The sequence below is a fragment of the Populus euphratica genome, unplaced genomic scaffold (assembly GCF_000495115.2).
Source record: "Populus euphratica unplaced genomic scaffold, PopEup_1.0 scaffold23.1, whole genome shotgun sequence".
Lineage (NCBI taxonomy): Eukaryota > Viridiplantae > Streptophyta > Magnoliopsida > Malpighiales > Salicaceae > Populus > Populus euphratica.
The window spans coordinates 776,674-785,780 of NW_011499892.1; positions in this window are offsets into that span (position 1 = coordinate 776,674).

The window sequence follows — 9,107 nt, forward strand, 5'->3', positions numbered from 1 at the left end:
CCTTATTGATTTCTAATTAATTTAAATATTAAAGGATAAAATTAACAAAATAAATTTAAAATCTCAAATTTTAATTTACTGAATTAACCCATAAAATCTATAATACCCCTTTTAGTTTACTTTTTCTCAAAATATTGTTCGCTGTTTCTTTCTCTCGTTTTACAACATTACAAGAATCCGGTAAATATTTCAGTGCATGTTCTTTCAGTTTCAGGGACCAAACTACACGTCCTGCAATTTTATTTTATTTATTTTTTCAATTTTCTATAAAGGAAACATCTCTATGAGAGATATATTTTAGGTTGGGATTTATTTATTTGAATGTTTTCCTCTTTTATACATAGTTTGGATGCCTTCCATGTTGCCCCCTCCGCACGTCTACGAGTCACGACAAAGCAAGCAAGGACAGCTACTAATCAATGTAATTACATAATCATTAATAATCAACTACAATTGTCAGTAGCTGCGGAACTAGGATTAGATGGATGTGTCTTTCAAGAGCTGTACCTCAGATGCTTTAATTAATCGCTGATATAACTGGAATTTGATGAACTGGATGAAATAATATATTTCTACGTTGTTGTTGTTCTGGAAGTGTAATATTTATTAAAAAAATTTATTATTGAATATAATAAGATGCTATTTATTTTTAATTTGAATGGTCCTTGCCTAATTTACACCGTTATATTATATAATTTAATCTGGTGGTACTGCTCTGAAAAAACCACAACCACATTTGATGATGATAAAGGGCCCTGCTTGGATGGATGCATGGGGCCTGCCCATCTTGTAGAAAATTTGTGAAAAGGTTTCTCCTCTTCAGAATCCCGGGATTCAAAATGTTGATCTATGATTGAATCTTCTCTCTTTATTTTTATGTTTTAAAGGAGTTTTTTAAAAAAATTATTATTTTTTTATTTTCCTTATTTTAAATTTATTTTTTATATTTTTATCTGATTATTATAATGTGTTGATATAAAAAATTTTGAAAATAAAAAATATTATTTTAATATATTTCTAAATAAAACATATTTTAAAAAATAATTTTTATTACACTGAATGAATATTAATTAAAGCACAATGATTAATAGTTTTACAAGGCTGATAAGAGTTCTAATAATTTGTTATTGTATTTTAAAAATATTTTTTTTTAATTAATATTTTTTTTAAATTAATATATTTTTAATATTTTTAAATTATTTTAATATATAGTTTTCAAAAACAAATATAACCGATCTGGTAGAGACGCTAGTATCCCAGAGGAATTGAGAAGATTTAAAACGACATGTTTGGACGTTCACAGGTTCATTTATGAGAATCCCATAAAGCCTGGAAGCTGGCAGACATGACATTTGGCCAATGCTCTCTCTCTCCTTTTTCTCATCTGTTTTTGTCTGTTTTTCCCTCTTTATTTACAGAAATATTATTTTAATATGATCCGGTACATGAGTGTACTGGTGCCTTGATAATTAATAATTCATTTACTCTTCTTAATCTGCGTTTTTTTTTTTTGTGTAAATTAATGTAATGGTAACAAAAAAAAGGGATGACCAGTAAAGAAATAATAATCAAAGTTCGTATAATACTCAAAATGACAGCACCGGAAGCTCCTCTAGGATGAATATTCTGTGCCAACCACCGACCTGACTTGACCACATTGCCTCCCATTCCACCTCACCCCTCTTGCTGCTTTAAGCAGATAGTTGGTATCTGCTTTCCTCCTGAACAGGATATGTGCAACCCACTTCACAATTATCCGGCAAGCTTTACTAAATATAAAACTCAAATTTAATCATCTGTAGTTGATACGTCAAACCCTAAATTCATTTTCTAGAAGCAACGATTACATTCATGATTGGAAATTATTTATACAATTCAAGCCGACGAGGGATACGAACAAAAAGTACTGTGGCACGTATGATCTGCTACCTTTTGGGCGATATATCTAAGGATCAATCATGTACTGGGCAGAAAATCCAGGGATATGGACGGATGTTCGTGGCCTTTTATGCCTCATCCAGATTAAACCAATCCAGGATCCACATTTATATCTTCCATTACCCTTTATCAATTTTAAAATAGTGTATAGTTGAGATTGTTTCGTTCAAGGGAACATGCATGGACACATTTGTTCTGCATTTAAGAAATGATTTCATCAAGCTGGAAGACCGATACATGGATCGATAACTTCCATCATTCAAAGAGGGTATGAAGTTTATGTCGTCATAGTAGCAAAACTTACTACTCAATTGATTATCATTTTGGTCGCCATCCTCCGTGGTAATTAATTAATTAATGACGCTGGATCGACACCTGTGAGTTTCAAAGATATTGTTATGCTATTTCTATGTCAGAAAGATTACGGATGATGAGACCATGTCTATCATCAAGAAATTCCACTGGAATATTATTAGTTCATATTGAACAGAAAGTCCAATGGAAATAAGCTTATTATATTATAGCGAATTTCCTGAAAATTCTGCCACTTCCAAATAAACAAGTGGGAAAAGATATTGGGTGGTCAAAATGATTGTTTATTATTAATTTAAGCTGCTAGGAGTATCGTCTGACGCAGTTTTTCTCCTGGATTTGAACTTTTGGACGTAGTTTGAAGTGCAAACTTTAGCTTTGTTTATGGTAACAAGAAAAGGAAGGGAGGAGACAGGAAATCCAAGTGGGGATGAGGGGTGGTGGGTGCATTGCACATTGGTTTCTGTTTCCTGAAGCTAACAGTCTGCTTTTAAAGGATCTATGCATTCAGCAGTCGAAACATGAAGAAATCAAAAGGAAAAGGAAAGGAAAGGAAAGGAATACAAGATATGGCTCGTCCTCCCAAAATCCATCAAGCAAATCATTTGACCGGTTCTTTCTAACATTAATTTTGAACTTCTGGGATATACCACCTGCGTGTCATGGAAGATTACACTGTGCAATGAGAACTGAGAAGAATTCGTGTGGGACTGTATTTGGGTACTTAAAACGTGATTATAGTAAATTATTATTCGATTCCTACATTTTTAGTGAAATAATTAATTAGTTAATTTTTTTTTGGGTTTAGAAATCCTAATATGGAGTCTATGTTTTTATATTAATTAATTTGATTGTAATTAACTTAGTCCCTTTAATTATTATCCTTCATCTGTAATCAAAATTTTCAATCTCTACAAAATTAAAAATGCATCTAGAAATTAAAAAAAAACTAATAATAAACTTTGACAAATTCACTAACTTATAAAATCATTTTATATACTCTTGATCATATATATAAAGTAATTAACTATAATTATAAAACCCAACTCGATTTAACAGTTCAATTCTATGATGAAAATTTAACCAAATTATATGTTCATATAGTTTCATCATCTCTATCACTTCTCATTAAACTAACTTGCAACGTGCCGTTTCTCTAAGTTTATTTATTATTTATTTTTTTTTGTTTGGTCTTGTTCTTATATATTACTTTGACTATTATTTTTATAACATTTTCAATATACTTTCAATTATTATTCATGTGGATTTTTCTAAACAATTCACTACAAAAAAATTGATAAATATAAATAAAAATACCAACAAAAATTTCCTATATTCATATATTATCTGGATAAAAGTAGTTCAAACAGTGGAATGGAAGCATGATGTAAAACCTGAAAATTAAATAACCAATATCGCTCTTGTTTGAGCTATAAAATTCATTTTTTTTTTAAAAAAAAAAACCCGTTAAACAGTTGGGATATGTACTGCCATTAGACCTTTGAACAAGTCCCTTTTAGGTTTGGTTTGATTTGATTTACTTGGAACGAAGATCAATTCTTGCTTCTTCTTTTATTTTATCGAAATATATTTCTTCTTCTTCTTTTGTTCCAATGATTGACAAGGATGGCATTGTAGAGGTACATTTAATATGTTAAAAGAAATGCCACTTATCTTCAAAGGAGAACAGTACAGTATCTCCAAAATATCACATATAAAGATTGCAATTTTATCCTCCCTTGACTATCATCTGGCTTTTCTTATCTCAATTAGGGCAAAAGTTTTCCCCAGCCAATTGGAAATTGTGGTGGTTAGGTTGGTACGTTTAAGACTGATAAAACCTACCTTTCTCACCTCTAACATTACTAAATATTATATTAATTTAAGATACTCACACTATCTACTTTTTATGAATTTGTGTCGTTTTGCTTCTTTCTTCCCCGGTCATATTGGGTTGGTTGAAAGAGAAATCGATAGTCCTGACCTAACATGGTTTGAATATCAAATGTATTGGTCCTCTTGGCCTAATGGATAATTGACGATCCACTCATTTATTTTATATTATCTCAAATTACAGTCATGGTCTTTCTGAAAACCATGGGTATTTTATATCATCTCAAATTATTCAGACCTAGAATAATTAACAATACGTAACTATATATTCTCAATAATGATCATATGTGATGATGTTTGTAAATCTAATATATTTAGAAACATGGTTTTTTGATTGTTGAATTATGGGTTAGTATCCATCATAAAGGAAAATATATCTTGATGAATTACTTTGATACCTACAAAAAGTTTTTTTTTTTTGAAGGATCCAAGAATTCTAGATGATAAAATTAGTAACTTTATAAATAAAAAATGCAATAAATATTTTTGAGAGCATTAAATTCTAAAAATAAGGTTATTTGTTCTTGTTTTAGAATATGTGTTTTCTAATGTAAATTGTTAATGTTTTGCTTCAATAGTTCATAGGGTATTTAATATTGTTTATTATTTGAGTGATATGATTGAAAAGTTATTTTGCTCAAATAGCATTAATAAAAAATAAATATTATTTATATAAGTATTAATAAAGATTATGTATCATTTACACATACAATAATAAGTTTTTTAGCACAGCAAATAATGAGGGACAAAAAAGATTAAACATAAAACTCTTGTTGAGCTTAAGAATGTTTGACAATGTTATTTAACTCAAACTGAAGGTTAAGATCCATGGGGTGTTGGGTATGCCTGACTTCTAGGTTTAAGTATTATACTCACGAAACACGGGTACTCACCTAACACCTAGCTAGATTTGAGCACCCAAGCCTAAAGGGTGTTGGGCATGAGCCTTTGCCTGATCCTATAAGGTGTTAGGCTTGGGTATTTTATCCGAGCCAAAAGCAATGTTTGATATAGACCAAGTAACTAGACCTATGACTAAGATCAAGGCCTAAACATGTTCTCAAAAACCTATTATAGGTTTATGTAAAAATAAATATTATTTAAAATATTATTTAAAATATCAATAAATTTCTGGTCCATCAAATATAATGATAAGATAAGGGTGACACACTTAAAATTTATCAATTATTTTGATAAGACAAAACATTTCAATCACCATCTAAATATATTACTATTTTTGAGATTGAAAGACCTAAGATAAAAGCTAAGATAAAATTATATTTAGTGGTATACATAACATAATAAATAGTTATGCATTCTATTTGATTAATGAGAAACAAGAAAAAATAAGCTATAAAAAAGTTTATTTTATCCTTGATATGTATTATTATCAAGCTTGTGATGTTTGAAACAGTAATTAGAGATCATTATTTTGACCTTAGTTTATAATCAGCATTAATAGTTTTTAACTCAAATGGTAATTTATCCACTCATCAAAATTATATTTAAAATGGATTTGTAATCATCATAAAAAAGATAATTATTTTCTAATAAAATAAAATAAATAAATTATTTTTTAATTCATAATGAAATAATTTCTTCAAATATATTTAATAATAAAAAAATAGCCCAGTTTTTACTTCTCTATATTCTTAATGTTTTAATTATTATATTAGTTTTAAAATAATGATATTTTATTTTTTGATAATTAAAAAACTCACTTATTCGGTAAAATATCTTCTCATACTTTTTAAAGAAAATATCTCTTTGATTAATTAATTTTATTCAATTAATAAAAAAATTAATTTACTCTTGATTTTTTTAATTGCTATAAATTATTAAATCATATAAAATAATTTATTTTTTATTTTCAGAAATTTATTTTTAGATATAAATTTGATGAAGTAAAAAAATCAAAATTCTAATGCAATTACATTTTTAAAGTATTTTTAAGAATTAAAATATTGATATATATATATGTGTGTGTGTGTGTGTGTGTGTGTGTGATAAAATATAATTGAAATTAGTATATTTAAAAAACTGAAATTATTAATTTTTTTATTAAAAAAATAACTTGTTTATGTCTTGATATTCATCCTTCTTTTAAAGGAAGGAAAAATGTTGTATAAGATTGAGATAAAAACCCATTCCACAAATTTGGAGGCTTATATGCTCATTACATTAAATTTTCTAGCACTCTATACTGGCTTTCTGATACAGTATGGGCTTGAGAACCGGCAAGCTCCCAAAAGACTGACAGCTCGTGGCCAAACCACGTGTCATATCTCTATTTGTTAGGGAAAATAATATCTGATACAAGCCTTGGTAAAGCCAAAGCACGACCTTCTGGTCCTGATGCTGTCATTTCTGACGTGGCAGTGGAGGTTTCCTGTCACGTGACATCAGGAGAAGACCTTCCATAAATATGAATCGGTATACGGTAGAGGCAATAAATGAATAACTCCGTCCACGGAGAAGATTTTTATTTTTTGGGATGTCCTTCCTTCCTTTACCATCTAGGCCTTAATTTCACTATCTCAATTTCTCTTGTTTTATGCCTTTTTTTTTTATGGAAAATAATAAACGTGTAAGGATTATAGTTTTGGATAAGTTTGAGATATGGAAGAACCTCGCAAAATTAATCGACAAGAGGAGTGGATATGGGAATTCTGACAACGACCCCAATAATTCAGTAGCAATTATAAGCCTTCTAATTCAGCTGTTTTCTCCTTACTTCAAGCACACCACCATTACCATAGGGCAAGACATGGATGTGAATAATTTCAAGCGCGAGGAGACCTGAGATTTAGTCTTAGAATAACCCCATCAGGGAAAAAAAAAGAAAAGGTTAGAGCGAGAGAGGAGGGCACTAATTAAGACCTTTGCATGCATAAGAAAGAAGAAGAAGAAGCTTTCGGGGGAGGCATATTCTTGTGAAATTGTACTTGCCTGGAAAGACAGGGAAGCTAGCTAGTGTAGGAGATGACTTAAGAAAGACGAGAGATATTGGATAATGATTAGGTAGGCAAGGATTTGTTTCTACAATAACTACGTGAGCCTACTTCCAAATTGAGCATTCATTTAGTACAGGGTGATGTCACGCATTAAGCTCTTTCTACCATTGCTTTGATATGGTCTCTTGTTAAACACGTTATGTCAGTAGTGATCAGATGCCCTCAGCTACGCAGAACGGAAGCAAACACACGAGAGGGCTGAGGACCTTCATTTATGTCCGTGTTAGATTGGTCAACAAGGTGTAACACTCTGGTTTCTTTCACTTACAGACTGCCTATTGGTGATATCATGGCTTTAGCATGGAGAGTGTTATGCATGTAGACGTGAACTAACTGATTCATAGGTATCTGCTCCTCCACCTGCTGCATGCAATCTCTTCTGTTTCTCTTCATCAGACATTGAAGTTAAGCACCTGTTTCTTTTCAAGTCAGCCCTCGTATTCTACGTCGGGTTTTAGACAGTGTGCCTAGATTACCCCGACATTTAAATATTGTGAGAGTAAAGGTGGCCTAGATTCGAAATATGTCATCCATTCTGATTAATTTTCCCAGCGGGCGGTTAATTTGGCGGAGTTTTTTTGGTTTATTGGGCAACTTTTTGCGGGAACCATTCGTGGTGGCTCGTCATTTGCAGCGAGGTCTACCTCAGCAGCACTACATGCGAAACAGTAGTCGTCTTGAGCTTATCCATGATATGTACCCAAGATTTCATGATAAGGATAGTAGTGGAAGGTGTGTGTATATACTCTAAAAATGGACTCCATTGAAGACCAAATTAAGTAAGGTTGAACGAGATTAAGAGTTAATTAACGGATTTAGCGATGAGATCAGTATGCATACTGTATAGGACCTTTGTGGTAATCACAGTTCTCGTTCCAGAAAAAGGATCGACGAAGAATGTATTTTAACATATTATATTAATTTATTTTGGACTTAATTAGCCCCTACAATATTTACGGAACTGCCATTTCTTACCACGCATTTGGAGAAAACAAGACACATCAAAACTGCAATGCTGAGATACAGACAAAAAAGAAAATAAAATGAAAAAACTAATGGGCCGCTAGGATAAGAGAATGGGAAAAGAGAAATCTCCACCCAGTGGGCCTACACATCGATATTTTCCGCGATAGTCCACAAGCCCACAGGAAAGGTAAGAATATTTGAGTATTAATGCTCCAAAAGGCCCTTTCAACACAGCCCGTATATTTTATTTTTCAGCAGATTAAAAAAAAAAAAAAATCAAGGAATAAAGGGTGCAAACCTGTGAAATTGAAGGGAAAAAACACGGGAAACAAAGAATTAAAACTTAAGTAGCCTGGATTCAAATCAAGTTACAGTGCGTGAAAGGTCTGATAATCAAAATTCTTATTGATCCTGTGAACCTAATCCATGACTATAACGTTTCACGGGGGGGAAATGGGGGGAAGCATAAATAAGAACTGATAAAACATAAGTTATAACACTTCCAAAACTTATGGTTGTTTCAGGTAAAATGGAAGAAGAGAGATCGATTACCCCTTTGTCAGTCAGAGTGAAAAAACTAACCAATCAAATGCTAGCATGTCCAGCAGCTAAACTACATAGGATGCTTGAAATCAAATAATTTGAGGCATGAGCAGTAAGAGAAGTGATTACAGCAAAAGGAAGCTCGTGATATAATTAATTGCCATCTCATATTGAAAATTAGAAATCAGTGAAAGCAAATACAAACTGTCCAGCTCAGTAACAGAATCACTTCAGCATACAAGTATGACTCATGCTGAGCTTGAAATATTAAGAAATTCATAAACAACATTTTCCAATCAAAATTAGAAAATGCAGCTTGCAGATTCAACCTATAAAAGAGAAATGCTTTCGATCCTAAAACAAACACTTGAAATCTCACCTAATGCTATGTCAGTCATGGCAGCGTAAATGCGAAGGATGGCCACTCTATTCACAGGTGCA